The sequence below is a fragment of the Panulirus ornatus genome, chromosome 45, assembly GCF_036320965.1.
Source record: "Panulirus ornatus isolate Po-2019 chromosome 45, ASM3632096v1, whole genome shotgun sequence".
Lineage (NCBI taxonomy): Eukaryota > Metazoa > Arthropoda > Malacostraca > Decapoda > Palinuridae > Panulirus > Panulirus ornatus.
This window is the reverse complement of record NC_092268.1, coordinates 10098238-10121210: the sequence shown is the minus strand read 5'-3', so window position 1 is coordinate 10121210 and position 22973 is coordinate 10098238. Positions and strand designations below refer to the sequence as shown.

The following is a 22973-nucleotide window of genomic DNA, read 5'->3' as shown; positions in this document are numbered from 1 at the left end:
ATTTTCTACCTTCCTCAGAATCCTACCACTAACGATTTATTTCATATCGAGTGAACGATTTTTAATACAACGGCAAGAATGGTTGTATATGCACATAACACGGATCATAATCCTAGAAAACGTGGCGATCATATAGAAATGTACAAAAAAAAATTATCCTGTCGTTGTATATGGTAACATTACCTATCAACACTGAGAACTGGGTTGGCATAACGTTCCTAGATGGTTGAGCGTGCCATTCTCTCCTTTAAAACGAGTATTTAGAGGATATATTCCAACCAAACTTGGCTGGGACGTTTGATTACACCGACGCCACGAGCGCCAGCAGGTTGTCATGAGTCACCCCCGTAACGACGCCATTTTCTCTGAATCGACACCAAAGAAAACGTGAAGAATCGTGACGTCACAAACATGGCGGACGTAAACGGCACAGAGAGGGAAGGTTTGACGAGTTCAGAAAAGACCGACCAACCATGTCTTTACGCAGGGTGAACCACTTATTGCAGCTCAGGTAGAGATGATGAAGGTTTGGAGGTGAAGTATTTGTGGCTCCAGGTCGCCATTATGGTGGCCAGGGAGGAGTTAGAGGGCCAGTCACGTCTCCCGAGATGGCATACTTCTCTCACCAGTTTATTGTATAATTTCATGTCATTAATGTGTCATTATTCACTATGCAAACGTCGTAGTGAATATAAATGTAGGATATGATCGCTAATGACTTACCTGTCGGCCATTAATCAGTGATTGGTTCAGACCCTAGACCAGTCGCTCCCAATGATCGCCCCAATTTATATAAATTACTTTACAGGAATTATGAATTAATGATGAGTTTGCTGTATCCTGTAGGATACAAGAACCTGGGGAGCAATGACGGGGAATTTCCTGGGTGTATTTCATGAGGTGAGGCAGAATTGCTTTGGAAATAATTAAAAGGAAAATTAATATATTTGACGTTGGGAACAGCCAATTAGCCAGAGCTTAATGACCTATAACTCATTATATGATCAATGAGTAATTAGCTAAGTCTCATTTTTGATTAACTAGTTTTGTCCCATTTTATTATTAACAATGAATTAGCACCTAAGGGTTAACATGGTAAACAGTTTTGTAATTAAATTTTGTTCTATTTATAGACTAATTCTATGTCTGTTTATTAATTTTTTATGTAGGACATCAGATACGAATTACAGCTGAAGTATTTCACAAGGGCGGCGCCCTTAGGCGTAGCACTAACGATCCTGCGTAGCTCTTCTTACCTTCGACGTCATTCTCATGGAATTCTTTCAAATTATCATGAAAATCATGATTCCAGCAATGGCTTCGTTCAAGTAATTTTATTAAGATGATTACACCGCAGCTTTATGAACCGCAGCTTAATGAACTTTGATTATAATTTTGGGGAAAAAATGCTATAGATTTAGGGTTTGATAAGATTATTCGTATTTGATCTTAGCAACAAGGTCAGTTGAGATAAGGCACTTGGTTTTCCGTCATTATTCAGTTTAATTTCCTTATATTACATGTTGACTTTATAATTATCGATGATTAATCTCTGTCTGAATTGCAGGTAGTTTTTTATTATTATTAATTGGCAATATTCATTAATGACACGAGTTGGACAAAACTTCTGTTAATATCATGAAAGACCAAGTTCGTGCTTAGGGTTTTTGAAATGTGTGGTTACGAATCTTAAGCTCTGGTATTTTACATTTATTAAGGTGAACATTAACATCATAATAGATCAAATACCATAATAAAATGTAAAATTCGAACTACTTTGAAATTTAAATTTTAAAAACCATTTATTAAGGTGAAGATTAACATCATAAACGATCAAATACCATGATGAAATGTAAGATTCAAACTAGCACGAAATTTAGATTTCAAAAACCATGAGTACATTATGGGAGGTTAGGCCTTGTTAGATGATATGAGGAGGTTAGGCATTGTTAGATGATATGGGGAGGTTAGGCATTGTTAGATGATATGGAGAGGTTAGGCATTGTTAGGTGATCTGGGGAGGTTAGGCATTGTTAGATGATATGGGGAGGTTAGGCATTGTTAGATGATATGGGGAGGTTAGTCCTTGTTAGATGATATGGGGAGGTTAGGCATTGTTAGATGATATGGGGAGGTTAGTCCTTGTTAGATGATATTCACTTCTTTACAGAAGTTATTAAGTATCCTTAAGTAGCATTGTATGGTACTTCAACATCTTTAGTTATATAGAAAACTTTAAGAGAAAAATATGGAATGATAGTGGTAATCATGCTAGATTTTTACAGGCTTTGCAACCATCATTAAAGTTGTTTCTTTAAAACTTTAGATATAAAAGATTATTCTTTATTTTACTTGATCACTATTTCCTGCGTCTGCAGGGAAGTACCAGGAAACAGACAAAGAACAACCCATCCACTCACACACACACTCATATTATTATTATATTATTATTTTGCTTTGTCACTGTCTCCCGCGTTTGCGAGGTAACGCAAGGAAACAGACAAAAGAAATGGCCCAACCCACCCCCCTACACATGTATATACATACACGTCCACACACGCAAATATACATACCCATACATCTTAATGTACACATATATATACACACACAGACACATACATATATACACCAAAGGCCCCATTCGTTCACACTCAGTCTCTAGCTGTCATGCAATAATGCCCAAAACCACAGCTCCCTTTCCACATCCAGGCCCCACAGAACTTTCCATGGTTTACCCCAGACGCTTCACATGCCCTGATTCAATCCATTGACAGCACGTTGACCCCGGTATACCACATCGATCGAATTCACTCTATTCCTTGCCCGCCTTTCACCCTCCTGCATGTTCAGGCCCCGATCACTCAAAATCTTTTTCACTCCATCTTTCCACCTTGGATCCAATTTGGTCTCATATTATATTATGACTCATATTATATACATATATATAAAGGGGGGAAATGTAAAAATATTTGTATGTGATACCGTGTGCAGCACAAAAATACAAACAGTTGCAAGAAATATAATGAAACAATATTTGTAAGTTAAACAGAATACTAGATATTTGGAATCCTTTGAAGAGTCCCCCTCTATCATAATCCCAAGTGTTCCCCTAGGCTCAACTATGTGATGAAACCATAATTTGCCATATATTTGTTGCTTGCATAAACTAAATTTATGTCATGAGGTGCTGAAGTAGCTGCTGATGTGCTGAGTTAGGAAATTTTATGATAATGAGTTCATCTCCATGGAGCGGAAGGGCAAGGCTGCTGGGGGTAATTTCCTGTTTTTTGTTCTTTGATGTCAATGCCTATAGGACAGGTGACCTTGAAAGCGACGATACAGCTCTTGAGCACAACTGAATGACCTCCAACTGACTGACTTTGAATGCAGTGTTACAACCCTTGAGCACAACTGTATAACCTTTGTGATGGTATGACCCTTGAGCCCAACTGTACAACCTCAGCATGACTGGCGAACTTTGAACGTGATGTTATAACCCTTGAGCACAACTGTATGACCTCACAGCATGACGGACAGGCTTTGAACACATGATACGACCCTTGGGCATGACTATATGACCTCTGCGATGGTACAACCCTTGAGCATGACTGTACGACCTCTGAGCATGGCAGTCAGATTTTGAACACGACAATATGACCTTTGAGTATGATGGATGGACTTTGAACATGATGGCATTGGCTTGGGTGTTTGTATGTACGTGTGATTACCGTGTGTATTACTTGGATAGGGTTTTACAATTGTATTGCCTGTCTATTAACCTTGTATAGATGTACCATGTCTTTGCTTCTATATTTGTATGTAATTTACACGTGCATACATACGAAGGAATACAGACATGGTACTTATATATACAAGGTTAATAGACAAGCAACACATAAGTAATAATCACGTCATTATTCTTTATAACTGATGGTCCCAACCGGTGGAGCTGGCAGGCTTCCTGAGTGCTGCAGGAGTTTTTGATAATCAGGCAGCAAGTATGTATGCGTGTTTATGGAGGGAGTGTATACATAACATTGATAGAATGAATGACCCTTCCAACCCATAGCATTAAAACCCAAAAATACAACTGACCTGTTTTACCTTTGGAGTTAATAATTATGGGACTAACTCGCCAGTAATTTTCCAAACACACTCATCTCCACAACCCTGTCGCTCTGTAGAGGTTGATAAGAATGGGTTTTTAGCTGTATTCTAGTTCTTTGTTGATAGAATGGTAATGTGGGTTAGGCCTGGGTTTTAAGTCCCCTGGGTAGCACGAGCTGTGTATAATGTTCATGGTAATGAGCATTTGAAAAGAATGGCTTGACCTACGTAACTCACATTTCTCCACTTCTTGTTTCGTGTATTATCTAAAGTTTCTGATGTTCTAGTTTCAGTTCTCTAAGGTTGTAATTTCCAGGCTTTTGTTATAAACTTAAATTTTTAACAGGTTTTATTTTGTTTTCTGCTCAGTGTTATGTAGTGTCTTCGGTAAGGTTTCTTATGGTCTCAGAACACTTTTATATATCTATTCTATTATACTTTATCACTGTCTCCCACATTAGCGAGGTAGCGCAAGGAAACAGATGAAAAAATGGCCCAATCCACCCACACACATATGTATATATATACATGTCCACACACGCACATATACATACCTATACATTTCAACGTATACATATATGTACATACACAGACATATACATGAATACACATGTACATAGTTCATACTTGCTGCTTTTATTCATTCCCGTTGCCACCCCACCACACATGAAATGACAACCCCCTCCCCCCACATGCGTGCGAGGTAGCACTAGGAAAAGACAACAAAGGCCAAATTCGTTCACACTCAGTCTCTAGCTGTCATGTAATAATGCACCAAAACCACAGCTCTCTTTCCATATCCAGGCCCCTCAGAACTTTCCAAGGTTTACCCCAGATGCTTCACATGCCCTGGTTCAATCCATTGGCAGCACATTGACCCCAGTATATCACAGCATTCCAATTCACTCAATTCCTTGCATGCCTTTCACCCTCCTGCATGTTCAGGCCGTGATTGCTCAAAATCTTTTTCACTCCATCTTTCCACCTCCAATTTGGTCTCCGACTTCTCATTTCCTCCACCTCTGACACATATATCCTCTGTCAATTTTTCCTTACTCACTCTCTCCATGTGGCCAAACCATTTCAAAACACCCTCTTCTGCTCTCTCAACCACACCCTCAAACCACCTCACACCACACATTGTCCTCAAACATCTCATTTCCAACACATCCACCCTCCTCCACACAAGTCTATCTATAGCCCACGCCTTGCAACCATATAGCATTGTTGGAACCACTATACCCATTTTTGCTTTCCAAGATAATGTTTTCACCTTCCACACATTTTTCAACGCTCCCAGAACTTTCGCCCCCTCCCCTACCCTATGATTCACTTCCGCTTCCATGGTTCCATCCGCTGCCAAATCCACTCCCAGATATCTAAAACACTTCACTTCCTCCAGTTTTTCTCCATTCAAACTTACCTCCCAATTGACTTGTCCCTCAACCCTCCTGTACCTAATAACCTTGCTCTTATTCACTTATATATATATATATATATATATATATATATATATATATATATATATATATATAATATATATATATATAATTTGTTTATGGATGGGGTTGTTAGGGAGGTAAATGCAAGAGTTTTGGAAAGAGGGGCAAGTATGAAGTCTGTTGGGGATGAGAGAGCTTGGGAAGTGAGTCAGTTGTTGTTCGCTGATGATACAGCGCTGGTGGCGGATTCATGTGAGAAACTGCAGAAGCTGGTGACGGAGTTTGGTAAAGTGTGTGGAAGAAGAAAGTTAAGAGTAAATGTCAATAAGAGCAAGGTTATTAGGTACAGTAGGGTTGAGGGTCAAGTCAATTGGGAGGTGAGTTTGAATGGTGAGAGGCTGGAGGAAGTGAAGTGTTTTAGATATCTGGGAGTGGATCTGTCAGCGGATGGAACCATGGAAGCGGAAGTGGATCATAGGGTGGGGGAGGGGGCGAAAATTTTGGGAGCCTTGAAAAATGTGTGGAAGTCGAGAACATTATCCCGGAAAGCAAAAATGGGTATGTTTGAAGGAATAGTAGTTCCAACAATGTTGTATGGTTGCGAGGCGTGGGCTATGGATAGAGTTGTGCGTAGGAGGATGGATGTGCTGGAAATGAGATGTTTGAGGACAATGTGTGGTGTGAGGTGGTTTGATCGAGTAAGTAACGTAAGGGTAAGAGAGATGTGTGGAAATAAAAAGAGCGTGGTTGAGAGAGCAAATATACATACCTACACAGCTTTCCATGGTTTACCCCAGACGCTTCACATGCCCTGATTCAATCCACTGACAGCACGTCAACCCCGGTATACCACATCGATCCAATTCACTCTATTCCTTGCCCTCCTTTCACCCTCCTTCATGTTCAGGCCCCGATCACACAAAATCTTTTTCACTCGTTCTTTCCTCCTCCAATTTGGTCTCCCACTTCTCCTCGTTCCCTCCACCTCCGACACATATATCCTCTTGGTCAATCTTTCCTCGCTCATTCTCTCCATGTGTCCAAACCATTTCAAAACACCCTCCTCTGCTCTCTCAACCATGCTCTTTTTATTTCCACACATCCCTCTTACCCATACGTTACTTACTCGATCAAACCACCTCACACCACACATTATCCTCAAACATCTTATTTCCAGCACATCCATCCTCCTGCGCACAACTCTATCCATAGCCCACGCCTCGCAACCATACAACATTGTTGGAACCACTATTCCTTCACACATACCCATTTTTGCTTTCCGAGATAATGTTCTCGACTTCCACACATTCTTCAAGGCTCCCAGGATTTTCGCCCCCTCCCCCACCCTATGATCCACTTCCGCTTCCATGGTTCCATCTGCTGCCAGATCCACTCCCAGATATCTAAAACACTTTACTTCCTCCAGTTTTTCTCTATTCAAACTTACCTCCCAATTGACTTGACCCTCAACCCTACTGTACCTAATTACCTTGCTCGTATACACATTTACTCTTAACTTTCTTCTTTCACACACTTTACCAAACTCAGTCACCAGCTTCTGCAGTTTCTCACATGAATCAGCCACCAGCGCTGTATCATCAGCGAACAACAACTGACTCACTTCCCAAGCTCTCTCATCCCCAACAGACTTCATACTTGCCCCTCTTTCGAAAACTCTTGCATTCACCTCCCTAACAACCCCATCCATAAACAAAATAAACAACCATGGAGACATCACACACGCCTGCCGCAAACCTACATTCACTGAGAACCAATCACTTTCCTCTCTTCCTACACGTACACATGCCTTACATCCTCGATAAAAACTTTTCACTGCTTCTAACAACTTGCCTCCCACACCATATATTCTTAATACCTTCCACAGAGCATCTCTATCAACTCTATCATATGCCTTCTCCAGATCCATAAATGCTACATACAAATCCATTTGCTTTTCTAAGTATTTCTCACAAACATTCTTCAAAGCAAACACCTGATTCACACATCCTCTACCACTTCTGAAACCACACTGCTCTTCCCCAATCTGATGCTCTGTACATGCCTTCACCCTCTCAATCAATACCCTCCCATATAATTTACCAGGAATACTCAACAAACTTATACCTCTGTAATTTGAGCACTCACTCTTATCCCCTTTGCCTTTGTACAATGGCACTATGCACGCATGCCGCCAATCCTCAGGCACCTCACCATGAGTCATACATACATTAAATAACCTTACCAACCAGTCAGTAATACAGTCACCCCCTTTTTTAATAAATTCCACTGCAGTACCATCCAAACCTGCTGCCTTGCCGGCTTTCATCTTCCGCAAAGCTTTTACTACCTCTTCTCTGTTTACCAAATCATTTTCCCTAACCCTCTCACTTTGCACACCACCTCGACCTAACCTAACCTAACCACTCTTCCCCTTTACCCTTGAGCTTCGTTTCACTTAGAACCAAAACATCCAGGTTCCTTTCCTCAAACATACTACCTGTCTCTCCTTTTTTCACCTCTTGGTTACATCCACACACATTTAAACACCCCAGTCTGAGCCTTCGAGGAGGATGAGCACTCCCCGCGTGACTCCTTCTTCTGTTTCCCATTTTAGAAAGTTAAAAAATACAAGGAGGGGAAGATTTCTGGTCCCCCGCTCCCGTCCCCTCTAGTCGCCTTCTACGACACGCGAGGAATGCGTGGGAAGTATTCTTTCACCCCTATACCCAGGGATAATATATATATATATATATATATATATATATATATATATATATATATATATATATATATATTTTTTTTTTTTTTTTTTTTTTTTCCATACTATTCGCCATTTCCCGCGATAGCGAGGTAGCGTTAAGAACAGAGGACTGGGCCTTTGAGGGAATACCCTCACCTGGCCCCCTTCTCTGTTCCTTCTTTTTGGGAAAAAAAAAAAAAAAAAAAAACGAGAGGGGAGGATTTCCAGCCCCCCGCTCCCTTCCCTTTTAGTCGCCTTCTACGACACGCAGGGAATACGTGGGAAGTATTCTTTCTCCCCTATCCCCAGGGATATATATATATATATATATATATATATATATATATATATATATATATATATATATATATATATATGTACATACACACGCACATACACACACACACACACACACACACACACACATATACATATATATACATATGAAAAAGTAAGAAATAATTCAGAAAACTGAAACTTCTAGCTTGAAATGAAATGAGAAAATGAATGTCACATAATGGTTCAACCTCTGGCTATGGAAAAGGGAAATGTATAATTTATTTACACAAACGGTCAATAGTAGTTCTCATCAATTTAACCACTGTATCAATAAGCTTCAATGTCTAAGCTACATTTTTTTCCAGTTTCACTATTTTCTTGTCAAAACACCATGTATGAAAACTATCACTCCAGTAACACAACTATAAACATTTACTTCCCCTTTAAAAAAGTTCTGGGGAAGTCTGTCTCGATACACTGCGGGACACTCTACCACCTGGCGAGGTTTGTGTTGCAATGGTTCTTGATTCACAAACGTAGTAGCATCACCCCATTATGATGGTTCTTCTGCTGGCCAAATCCTGCTTCAGCAGTGCTTGTTCACTAGACTTCCTTCCTGGTGGCGCGGGAAGGTTGTCATATAAAGTCCTTCTTCTGGAGCTCCCGATGGCGTAGATTACTGCAGCAGGGACTAGCAGGCCTGAACAGCACACAGCAGCCAGCAGCGGGCGCCACGTCCTACCACAGTCCCTGCATTCCTTACTGCACCGGACCCAGCCCTTGGCATCGCCCATTGAATTAGGAAGGTCGAGACGAAGGGCTCCTCCGCTGATGATTGAAGGCAAACGTCATCTCTCGCTTTCTCTCTTCGCGCCGACTTTTCCCCAATCACGTGAATCGACCGATTGGGTTACAGTCCTCCCAAATCATAGGCATTATCTGTTACTTCAACGAAGAAGAGCATGGTGTCGTTGTTGAGGTTGTCCATGATGGGCTGGACGGTCTCCAAGGTGAGGGTTTCCAGCACGTTGGTGCGGATGTCCAGGTTATGGATGCTGGGGGCCGACATGAACACCTCGGGACCCGGTGCCAGAAGCATGTTGTCCTGGAGGTTGAGCTGTTGCAACACATCCAGGCCGAGGAAAATATATATATATATATATATATATATATATATATATATATATATACATATATATATATATATATATATATATATATGCAGAAGCTGGTGACTGAGTTTGGTAAAGTGTGTGGAAGAAGAAAGTTAAGAGTAAATGTGAATAAGAGCAAGGTTATTAGGTACAGTAGGGTTGAGGGTCAAGTCAATTGGGAGGTGAGTTTGAATGGAGAAAAACTGGAGGAAGTGAAGTGTTTTAGATATCTGGGAGTGGATCTGTCAGCGGATGGAACCATGGAAGCGGAAGTGGATCATAGGGTGGGGGAGGGGGCGAAAATTTTGGGAGCCTTGAAAAATGTGTGGAAGTCGAGAACATTATCTCGGAAAGCAAAAATGGGTATGTTTGAAGGAATAGTGGTTCCAACAATGTTGTATGGTTGCGAGGCGTGGGCTATGGATAGAGTTGTGCGCAGGAGGATGGATGTGCTGGAAATGAGATGTTTGAGGACAATGTGTGGTGTGAGGTGGTTTGATCGAGTAAGTAACGTAAGGGTAAGAGAGATGTGTGGAAATAAAAAGAGCGTGGTTGAGAGAGCAGAAGAGGGTGTTTTGAAATGGTTTGGGCACATGGAGAGAATGAGTGAGGAAAGATTGACCAAGAGGATATATGTGTCGGAGGTGGAGGGAACGAGGAGAAGAGGGAGACCAAATTGGAGGTGGAAAGATGGAGTGAAAAAGATTTTGTGTGATCGGGGCCTGAACATGCAGGAGGGTGAAAGGAGGGCAAGGAATAGAGTGAATTGGAGCGATGTGGTATACAGGGGTTGACGTGCTGTCAGTGGATTGAATCAAGGCATGTGAAGCGTCTGGGGTAAACCATGGAAAGCTGTGTAGGTATGTATATTTGCGTGTGTGGACGTGTGTATGTACGTGTGTATGGGGGTTGGGCCATTTCTTTCGTCTGTTTCCTCGCGCTACCTCGCATACGCGGGAGACAGCGACAAAGTATAAAAAAAAAAAAAAAAAATATATATATATATATATTTATTTATTTTGCTTTGTTGCTGTCTCCCGTGTTAGCAAGGTAGCGCAAGGAAACAGACGAAAGAATGGCCCACATACACATGTATATACATACACGTCCACACACGCAAATATACATACCTATACATCTCAATGTGCACATATATATACACACACAGACATATACATATATACACATGTACATAATTCATACTGTCTGCCTTTATTTGTTCCCATCGCCACCTCACCACACATGGAGTAACAACCCCCTCCCCCCTCATGTGTGCGAGGTAGCGCTAGGAAAAGACCCCAAAGGCCCCATTCGTTCACACTCAGTCTCTAGCTGTCATGTAATAATGCACCGAAACCACAGCTCCCTTTCCACATCCAGGCCCCACACAACTTTCCATGGTTTACCCAGACGCTTCACATGCCCTGGTTCAATCCATTGACAGCACGTCGACCCCGGTATACCACATCGTTCCAATTCACTCTAGTCCTTCCACGCCTATCACCCTCCTGCATGTTCAGGCCCCGATCACTCAAAATCTTTTTCACTCCATCTATCCACCTCCAATTTGGTCTCCCACTTCTCCTCGTTCCCTCCACCTCTGACACATATATCCTCTTTGTCAATCTTTCCTCACTCATTCTCTCCATGTGACCAAACCATTTCAAAACACCCTCCTCTGCTCTCTCAACTACACTCTTTTTTTTCCACACATCTCTCTTACTCTTACATTACTTACTGGCTATGGATAGAGTTGTGCGCAGGAGGGTGGATGTGCTAGAAATGAGATGTTTGAGGACAATGTGTGGTGTGAGGTGGTTTGATCGAGTAAGTAATGTAAGGGTAAGAGAGATGTGTGGAAATGAAAAGAGCGTGGTTGAGAGAGCAGAAAAGGGTGTTTTGAAATGGTTTGGGCACATGGAGAGAATGAGTGAGGAAAGATTGACCAAGAGGATATATGTGTCAGAGGTGGAGGGAACGAGGAGAAGTGGGAGACCAAATTGGAGGTGGAAAGATGGAGTGAAAAAGATTTTGTGTGGTCGGGGCCTGAACATGCAGGAGGGTGAAAGGAGGGCAAGGAATAGAGTGAATTGGATCGATGTGGTATACCGGGGTTGACGTGCTGTCAGTGGATTGAATCAGGGCATGTGAAGCGTCTGGGGTAAACCATGGAAAGTTGTGTGAGGCCTGGATGTGGAAAGGGAGCTGTGGTTTCGGGCATTATTGTGTGGCAGCTAGAGACTGAGTGTGAACGAATGGGGCCTTTGTTGTCTTTTCCTAGTGCTACCTCGCACACATGAGGGCGGAGGGGGAAGGTATTCCATGTGTGACGAGGTGGCGATGGGAGTGAATGGGGGCAGACAGTGTGAATTGTGTGCATGGGTATATATGTATGTGTCTGTGTATGTATATATATGTGTACATTGAGATGTATAGGTATGTATATTTGCGTGTGTGGACGTGTGTGTGTATACATTGTGTATGGGGGTGGGTTGGGCCATTTCTTTCGTCTGTTTCCTTGCGCTACCTCGCAAATGCGGGAGACAGCGACAAAGCAAAATAGATATAAATATATATATATATATATATATATATATATATATATATGTGTGTGTGTGTGTGTGAATAAGAGCAAGGTTATTAGGTACAGTAGGGTTGAGGGTCAAGTCAATTGGGAGGTAAGTTTGAATGGAGAAAAACTGGAGGAAGTAAAGTGTTTTAGATATCTGAGAGTGGATCTGGCAGTGGATGGAACCATGGAAGCGGAAGTGTATCATAGGGTGGGGGAGGGGGCGAAAATCCTGGGAGCCTTGAAGAATGTGTGGAAGTCGAGAGCATTATCTCGGAAAGCAAAAATGGGTATGTTTGAAGGAATAGTGGTTCCAACAATGTTGTATGGTTGCGAGGCGTGGGCTATGGATAGAGTTGTGCACAGGAGGGTGGATGTGCTAGAAATGAGATGTCTGAGGACAATATGTGGTGTGAGGTGGTTTGATCGAGTAAGTAATGTAAGGGTAAGAGAGATGTGTGGAAATAAAAAGAGCGTGGTTGAGAGAGCAGAAGAGGGTGTTTTGAAATGGTTTGGGCACATGGAGAAAATGAGTGAGGAAAGATTGACCAAGAGGATATATGTTACAGAGGTGGAGGGAACGAGGAGAAGTGGGAGACCAAATTGGAGGTGGAAAGATGGAGTGAAAAAGATTTTGTGTGGTCGGGGCCTGAACATGCAGGAGGGTGAAAGGAGGGCAAGGAATAGAGTGAATTGGATCGATGTGGTATACCGGGGTCGACGTGCTGTCAGTGGATTGAATCAGGGCATGTGAAGCGTCTGGGGTAAACCATGGAAAGTTGTGTGGGGCCTGGATGTGGAAAGGGAGCTGTTGTTTCGGGCATTATTGCGTGGCAGCTGGAGACTGAGTGTGAACGAATGGGGCCTTTGTTGTCTTTTCCTAGTGCTACCTCGCACACATGAGGGGGGAGGGGGAAGGTATTCCATGTGTGGCAAGGTGGCGATGGGAGTGAATGGGGGCAGACAGTGTGAATTGTGTGCATGGGTATATATGTATGTGTCTGTGTAAGTATTTATATGTGTACATTGAGATGTATAGGTATGTATATTTGCGTGTGTGGACGTGTGTGTGTATACATTGTGTATGGGGGTGGGTTGGGCCATTTCTTTCGTCTGTTTCCTTGCGCTACCTCGCAAAGGCGGGAGACACCGACAAAGCAAAATAGATATTAATATATATATATATATATATATATATATATATATATATATATATATATATATATATATATATATATATATATATTATTATATTTTTTATTATACTTTGTCGCTGTCTCCCGCGTTTGCGAGGTAGCGCAAGGAAACAGACGAAAGAAATGGCCCAACCCACCCCCATACACATGTATATACATACGTCCACACACGCAAATATACATACCTACACAGCTTTCCATGGCTTACCCCAGACGCTTCACATGCCTTGATTCAATCCACTGACAGCACGTCAACCCCGGTATACCACATCGCTCCAATTCACTCTATTCCTTGCCCTCCTTTCACCCTCCTGCATGTTCAGGCCCCGATCACACAAAATCTTTTTCACTCCATCTTTCCACCTCCAATTTGGTCTCCCTCTTCTCCTTGTTCCCTCCACCTCCGACACATATATCCTCTTGGTCAATCTTTCCTCACTCATCCTCTCCATGTGCCCAAACCACTTCAAAACACCCTCTTCTGCTCTCTCAACCACGCTCTTTTTATTTCCACACATCTCTCTTACCCTTACGTTACTCACTCGATCAAACCACCTCACACCACACATTGTCCTCAAACATCTCATTTCCAGCACATCCATCCTCCTGCGCACAACTCTATCCATAGCCCACGCCTCGCAACCATACAACATTGTTGGAACCACTATTCCTTCATACATACCCATTTTTGCTTTCCGAGATAATGTTCTCGACTTCCACACATTCTTCAAGGCCCCCAGAATTTTCGCCCCCTCCCCCAACCTATGATCCACTTCCGCTTCCATGGTTCCATCCGCTGCCAGATCCACTCCCAGATATCTAAAACACTTCACTTCCTCCAGTTTTTCTCCATTCAAACTCACCTCCCAATTGACTTGACCCTCAACCCTACTGTACCTAATAACCTTACTCTTATTCACATTTACTCTTAACTTTCTTCTTTCACACACTTTACCAAACTCAGTCACCAGCTTCTGCAGTTTCACACATGAATCTGCCACCAGCACTGTATCATCAGCGAACAACAACTGACTCACTTCCCAAGCTCTCTCATCCCCAACAGACTTCATACTTGCCCCTCTTTCCAAAACTCTTGCATTCACTTCCCTAACAACCCCATCCATAAACAAATTAAACAACCATGGAGACATCACACACCCCTGCCGCAAACCTACATTCACTGAGAACCAATCACTTTCCTCTCTTCCTACACGTACACATGCCTTACATCCTCGATAAAAACTTTTCACTGCTTCCAACAACTTGCCTCCCACACCATATATTCTTCATACCTTCCACAGAGCATCTCTATCAACTCTATCATATGCCTTCTCCAGATCCATAAATGCTACATACAAATCCATTTGCTTTTCTAAGTATTTCTCACATACATTCTTCAAAGCAAACACCTGATCCACACATCCTCTACCACTTCTGAAACCACACTGCTCTTCCCCAATCTGATGCTCTGTACATGCCTTCACCCTCTCAATCAATACCCTCCCATATAATTTACCAGGAATACTCAACAAACTTATACCTCTGTAATTTGAGCACTCACTCTTATCCCCTTTGCCTTTGTACAATGGCACTATGCAAGCATTCCGCCAATCCTCAGGCACCTCACCATGAGTCATACATACATTAAATAACCTTACCAACCAGTCAACAATACAGTCACCCCCTTTTTTAATAAATTCCACTGCAATACCATCCAAACCTGCTGCCTTACCGGCTTTCATGGCATATATATATATATATATATATATATATATATATATATATATATATATATATAATATTCAAAAAATATATATATGGATAGAGTTGTGCGCAGGAGGATGGATGTGCTGGAAATGAGATGTTTGAGGACAATGTGTGGTGTGAGGTGGTTTGATCGAGTGAGTAACGTAAGGGTAAGAGAGATGTGTGGAAATAAAAAGAGCGTGGTTGAGAGAGCAGAAGAGGGTGTTTTGAAGTGGTTTGGGCACATGGAGAGGATGAGTGAGGAAAGATTGACCAAGAGGATATATGTGTCGGAGGTGGAGGGAACAAGGAGAAGAGGGAGACCAAATTGGAGGTGGAAAGATGGAGTGAAAAAGATTTTGTGTGATCGGGGCCTGAATATGCAGGAGGGTGAAAGGAGGGCAAGGAATAGAGTGAATTGGAGCGATGTGGTATACCGGGGTTGACGTGCTGTCAGTGGATTGAAGCAAGGCATGTGAAGCGTCTGGGGTAAACCATGGAAAGCTGTGTAGATATGTATATTTGCGTGTGTGGACGTATGTATATACATGTGTATGGGGGGGGGGTTGGGCCATTTCTTTCGTCTGTTTCCTTGCGCTACCTCGCAAACGCGGGAGACAGCGACAAAGTATAATAAAAAAAATAATAAATATATATATATATATATATATATATATATATATATATATATATATATATATATGAAAAATTATTTCTTACATTTTTCATATGTATATATATGTATGTGTGCGTGTGTGTATATGTGTGTATGTATGTGTGTGTGTGTGTATATATATATATATATATATATATATATATATATATATATATATATATATATATTATCCCTGGGGTTAGGGGTGAAAGAATACTTCCCACGCATTCCTCGCGTGTCGTAGAAAGCGACTAGAGGGGACGGGAGCGGGGGGCCAGAAATCCTCCCCTCCTTGTATTTTTTTAACTTTCTAAAATGGGAAACAGAAGAAGGAGTCACGCAGGGAGTGCTCATCCTCCTCGAAGGCTCAGATTGGGGTGCCTAAATGTGTGTGGATGTAACCAAGATGTGAAAAAAGGAGAGATAGGTAGTATGTTTGAGGAAAGGAACCTGGATGTTTTGGCTCTGAGTGAAATGAAGCTCAAGGGTAAAGGGGAAGAGTGGTTTGGGAATGTCTTGGGAGTAAAGTCAGGGGTTAGTGAGAAGACAAGAGCAAGGGAAGGAGTAGCAATACTCCTGAAACAGGAGTTGTGGGAGTATGTGATAGAATGTAAGAAAGTAAATTCTCGATTAAATTTGGGTAAAACTGAAAGTTGATGGAGAGAGATGGGTGATTATTGGTGCATATGCACCTGGGCATGAGAAGAAAGATCATGAGAGGCAAGTGTTTTGGGAGCAGCTGAATGAGTGTGTTAGTGGTTTTGATGCACGAGACCGGGTTATAGTGATGGGTGATTTGAATGCAAAGGTGAGTAATGTGGCAGTTGAGGGAATGATTGGTATACATGGGGTGTTCAGTGTTGTAAATGGAAATGGTGAAGAGCTTGTAGATTTATGTGCTGAAAAAGGACTGATGATTGGGAAAACCTGGTTTAAAAAGTGAGATATACATAAGTATACTTATGTAAGTAGGAGAGATGGCCAGAGAGCGTTATTGGATTACATGTTAATTGACAGGCGCGCGAAAGAGAGACTTTTGGATGTTAATGTGCTGAGAGGTGCAACTGGAGGGATGTCTGATCATTGTCTTGTGGAGGCTAAGGTGAAGATTTGTATGGGTTTTCAGAAAAGAAGAGTGAATGTTGGGGTGAAGAGGGTGGTGAGAGTAAGTGAGCTTGGGAAGGAGACTTGTGTGAGGAAGTACCAGGAGAGACTGATTACAGAATGGAAAAAGGTGAGAACAATGGAAGTAAGGGGAGTGGGGGAGGAATGGGATGTATTTAGGGAATCAGTGATGGATTGCGCAAAAGATGCTTGTGGCATGAGAAGAGTGGGAGGTGGGTTGATTAGAAAGGGTAGTGAGTGGTGGGATGAAGAAGTAAGATTATTAGTGAAAGAGAAGAGAGGCATTTGGATGATTTTTGCAGGGAAAAAATGAAATTGAGTGGGAGATGTATAAAAGAAAGAGACAGGAGGTCAAGAGAAAGGTGCAAGAGGTGAAAAAAAGGGCAAATGAGAGTTGGGGTGAGAGAGTATCATTAAATTTTAGGGAGAATAAAAAGATGTTCTGGAAGGAGGTAAATAAAGTGCGTAAGACAAGGGAGCAAATGGGAACTTCAGTGAAGGGCACAAATGGGGAGGTGATAACAAGTAGTGGTGATGTGAGAAGGAGATGGAGTGAGTATTTTGAAGGTTTGTTGAATGTGTTTGATGATAGAGTGGCAGATATAGGGTGTTTTGGTCGAGGTGGTGTGCAAAGTGAGAGGGTTAGGGAAAATGATTTGGTAAACAGATAAGAGGTAGTAAAAGCTTTGCGGAAGATGAAAGCCGGCAAGGCAGCAGGTTTGGATGGTATTGCAGTGGAATTTATTAAAAAAGGGGGTGACTGTATTGTTGACTGGTTGGTAAGGTTATTTAATGTATGTATGACTCATGGTGAGGTGCCTGAGAATTGGCGGAATGCGTGCATAGTGCCATTGTACAAAGGCAAAGGGGATAAGAGTGAGTGCTCAAATTACAGAGGTATAAGTTTGTTGAGTATTCCTCGTAAATTATATGGGAGGATATTGATTGAGAGGGTGAAGGCATGTACAGAGCATCAGATTGGGGAAGAGCAGTGTGGTTTCAGAAGTGGTAGAGGATGTGTGGATCAGGTGTTTGCTTTGAAGAATGTATGTGAGAAATACTTAGAAAAGCAAATGGATTTGTATGTAGCATTTATGGATCTGGAGAAGGCATATGATAGAGTTGATAGAGATGCTCTGTGGAAGGTATTAAGAATATATGGTGTGGGAGGCAAGTTGTTAGAAGCAGTGAAAAGTTTTTGTCGAGGATGTAAGGCATGTGTACGTGTAGGAAGAGAGGAAAGTAATTGGTTCTCAGTGAATGTAGGTTTGCGGCAGGGGTGTGTGATGTCTCCATGGTTGTTTAATTTGTTTATGGATGGGGTTGTTAGGGAGGTGAATGCAAGAGTTTTGGAAAGAGGGGCAAGTATGAAGTCTGTTGGGGATGAGAGAGCTTGGGAAGTGAGTCAGTTGTTGTTCGCTGATGATACAGTGCTGGTGGCAGATTCATGTGAGAAACTGCAGAAGCTGGTGACTGAGCTTGGTAAAGTGTGTGAAAGAAGAAAGTTAAGAGTAAATGTGAATAAGAGCAAGGTTATTAGGTACAGTAGGGTGGAGGGTCAATTCAATTGGGAGGTGAGTTTGAATGGAGAAAAACTGGAGGAAGTGAAGTGTTTTAGATATCTGGGAGTGGATCTGGCAGCGGATGGAACCATGGAAGCGGAAGTGGATCATAGGGTGGGGGAGGGGGCGAAAATTCTGGGAGCCTTGAAGAATGTGTGGAAGTCGAGAACATTATCTCGGAAAGCAAAAATGGGTATGTTTGAAGGAATAGTGGTTCCAACAATGTTGTATGGTTGCGAGGCGTGGACTATGGATAGAGTTGTGCGCAGGAGGATGGATGTGCTGGAAATGAGATGTTTGAGGACAATGTGTGGTGTGAGGTGGTTTGATTGAGTAAGTAACGTAAGGGTAAGAGAGATGTGTGGAAATAAAAAGAGCGTGGTTGAGAGAGCAGAAGAGGGTGTTTTGAAATGGTTTGGTCACATGGAGAGAATGAGTGAGGAAAGATTGACCAAGAGGATATATGTGTCGGAGGTGGAGGGAACGAGAAGAGGGAGACCAAATTGGAGGTGGAAAGATGGAGTGAAAAAGATTTTGTGTGATCGGGGCCTGAACATGCAGGAGGGTGAAAGGAGGGCAAAGAATAGAGTGAATTGGAGCAATGTGGTATACCGGGGTTGACGTGCTGTCAGTGGATTGAATCAAGGCATGTGTATGGGGGTGGGTTGGGCCATTTCTTTCGTCTGTTTCCTTGCGCTACCTCGCAAACGCGGGAGACAGCGACAAGGCAAAAAAAAAAAAATATATATATATATATATATATATATATATATATATATATATATATATATATATATATATATATATATATATATATTATCCCTGGGGATAGGGGAGAAAGAATACTTCCCACGTATTCCCTGCGTGTCGTAGAAGGCAACTAAAAGGGGAGGGAGTGGGGGGGCTGGAAATCCTCCCCTCTCATTTTTTTCAATTTTCTAAAAGAAGTAACAGAGAAGGGGGCCAGGTGAGGATATTCCCTGAAAGGCCCAGTCCTCTGTTCTTAACGCTACCTCGCTAACGTGGAAAATGGCGAATAGTATGAAAGAAAAGAAAGAATATATATGTATATGTATATGTTGTATATGTGTGTGTGTGGACGTGTATGTATATAGATGTGTATGTGGGTGGGTTGGGCCATTCTTTCTTCTGTTTCCATGTGCTACCTCGCTAACGCGAGAGACAGCGACAAAGTATGATAAATAAAAAATATGTATATCATCCCTGGGGATAGGAGAGAAAGAATACTTCCCATGCATTCCTCACGTGTCGTAGAAGACAACTAAAGGGGACAGGAGCGGGGGGCTAGAAACCCTCCCCTCCATGTATTTTAACTTTCTAAAAGGGGAAACAGAAGAAGGAGTCACGTGGGGAGTGCTCATCCTCCTCTAAGGATTAGATTGGGGTGTCTAAATGTGTGTGGATGTAACCAAAATGAGAAAAAAGGAGAGATAGGTAGTATGTTTGAGGAAAGGAGCCTGGATGTTTTGGCTCTGAGTGAAGCGACGCTCAAGGGTATAGGGGAAGAGTGGTTTGGGAATGTCTTGGGAGTAAAGTCAGGGGTTAGTGAGAGGACAAGAGCAAGGGAAGAAGTAGCACTATTCCTGAAACAGGAGTGGTGGGAGTATGTGATAGAGTATAAGAAAGTAAACTCTTGATCGATATGGGTAAAACTGAAAGTTGATGGAGAGAGATGGGTGATTATTGGTGCATATACACCTGGGCATGAGAAGAAAGATCATTAGGCAAATGTTTTGGGAGCAGTTGAGTGAGTGTGTTAGTAGTTTTGATGCAAGAGACTGGGTTATAGTGATGGGTGATTTGAATGCAAAGGTAAGTAATGTGGCAGTTGAGGGAATGATTAGTGTACATGGGGGTTTCAGTGTTATAAATGGAAATGGTGAAGAGCTTGTAAATTTATATGCTGAAAAAGGACTGGTGATTGGGAATACCTGGTTTAAAAAGAGAGATATACATAAGTAGAGGGATGGCCAGAGAGCATTATTGGATTACGTATTAATTGATAGGCGCGTGAAAGAGAGACTTTTGGATGTTGTGCTGAGAGGTGCAACTGGAGGGATGTCTGATCATTATCTTGTGGAGGCGAAGGTGAAGATTTGTAGAGGTTTTCAGGAAAGAAGAGAGAATGTTGGGGTGAAGAGGGTGGTGAGAGTAAGTGAGCTTGGGAAGGAGACTTGTGTGAGGAAGTACCAGGAGAGACTGAGTACAGAATGGAAAAAGGTGAGAACAAAGGAGGTAAGGGGAGTGGGGGAGGAATGGTATGTATTTTGGGAAGCAGTGATGGCTTGCGCAAAAGATGCTTATGGCATGAGAAACGTTTCAAAACACCCTCTTCTGTTCTCTCAATCAAACTCTATTTGTTACCACACATCTCTCTTACCCTTTCATTACTTACTTGATCAAACCTCCTCACATCACATATTGTCCTCAAACATCTCATTTCCAGCACATCCACCCTCCTCTGCACAACTCTATCTATAGCCCATGCCTCGCAACCATATAACATTGTTGGAACCACCATTCCCTCAGACATACCCATTTTTGCTCTCTAAGATACCATTCTCACCTTCCACACATTTTTCAACACTAACAGAACTTTGCACCTTCCCCCACCCTATAACTCACTTCCACTTCCATGGTTCCATCCATTGCCAAATCCACTCCCAGATATCTAAAACACTTCACTTCCTCCAGTTTTTCTCCATTCAAACTTACCTCCCAATTGACTTGTCCCTCAACCCTACTGTACCTGATAACCTTGCTCTTATTCGCATTTACTCTCAGCTTTCTTCTTTCACACACTTTACCAAACTCAGTCACCAGCTTCTGCAGTTTCTCACATGAATCAGCCACCAGCACTGTATCATCAGTGAACAACAACTGACTCACTTCCCAAGCTCTCTCATCCACAACGGACTGCATACTTGCCCCTCTTTCCAAAACTCTTGCATTCACCTCCCTAACAACTCCATCCATAAACAAATTAAACAACCATGGAGACATCACGCACCCCTGCCGCAAACCTACATTCACTGAGAACCAATCACTTTCCTCTCTTCCTACTCGTACTTATGCCTTACATCCTTGATAAATACTGTTCACTGCATTTAACAACGTGCCTCCCATACCATATATTCTTAATACCTTCCACAGAGCATCTCTATCAACTCTTATCATACACCTTCTCCAGATCCATAAATACTACATACAAATCCATTTGCTTCTCTAAGTATTTCTCACATACTTTCTTCAAAGGAAACACCTGATCCATACATCCTCTACCACTTCTGAAGCCACATTACTCTTCCCCAGTCTGATGCTCTGTACATGCCTTCACCCTCTCAGTCAATACCCTCCCATATAATTTCCCAGGAATACTCAACAAACTTATACCTCTGTAATTTGAGCTCTCACCTTTATCCCCTTTCCCTTTGTACAATGTCACTATGCAAGCATTCTGCCAGTCCTCAGGCACCTCACCATGAGTCCTACATACATTAAATAACCTTACTAACCAGTCAGCAACACAGTCACCCCCTTTTTTTAATAGATTCCACTGCAATACCATCCAAACCCGCTGCCTTGCCAGCTTTCATCTTCTGCAAAGCTTTTACTACCTCCTCTGTGTTTACCAAATCATTCTCCCTAACCCTCTCACTTTGCATTCCACCTCGACCAAAACACCCTATATCTGCCACTCTATCATCTAACACATTCAGCAAACCTTCAAAATACTAACTCCATCGCCTTCTCACATCACCACTACTTGTTATTACGTCCCCATTGCCCCTTCACTGATGTTCCCATTTGTTCTCTTGTCTTATGCACTTTATTTACCTCCTTCCAAAACATCTTGTTATTCTCCCTAAAATTTAATGGTACTCTCTCACCCCAACTCTCATTTGTCCTCTTTTTCACCTCTTGCACCTTCTCTTCACCTTCTGCATCTCTCTTCTCTTTCAGTAATAATCTTACTTCTTCATTCCATCACTCACTACCCTTTCTAATCTGCCCACCTCCCACGCTTCTCAGCCACAAGCATCTTTTGTGCAAGCCGTCACTGCTTCCCTAAATACATCCTATTCCTCTCCCACTCCCCTTACATCCTTTGTTCTCACCTTTTTCCATTCTGTACTCAGTCTCTCCGGGTACTTCCTCACACAAGTCTCCTTCCCAAGCTCACTTACTCTCACCACTCTCTTCACCCCAACATTCTTTCTCCTTTTCTGAAAACCTCTACAAATCTTCACCTTCGCCTCCACAAGATAATGATCAGACATCCTTCCAGTTGCACCTCTCAGCACATTAACATCCAAAAGTCTCTCTTTCGCACACCTATCAATTAACATGTAATCCAATAACGCTGTCTGGCCATCT

At 42.2% G+C, this 22973-nt stretch overlaps 1 long non-coding RNA gene across 2 annotated transcripts in view; it reads left to right on the top strand.

Moving 5' to 3' along the window:
* Positions 1-22973, top strand: part of LOC139762939 (uncharacterized) — a 49506-nt gene that overhangs the window by 11258 nt on the left and 15275 nt on the right. Inside the window, exon 1 of one of the 2 annotated variants that reach the window (XR_011715869.1) lies at positions 415-511. The exons of the other annotated variant lie outside the window; for it this stretch is intronic. This is a non-coding gene — a long non-coding RNA (uncharacterized lncRNA). Of the gene's footprint in view, positions 1-414; positions 512-22973 lie in introns of those variants that run through there. 2 annotated transcript variants of the gene reach the window in all.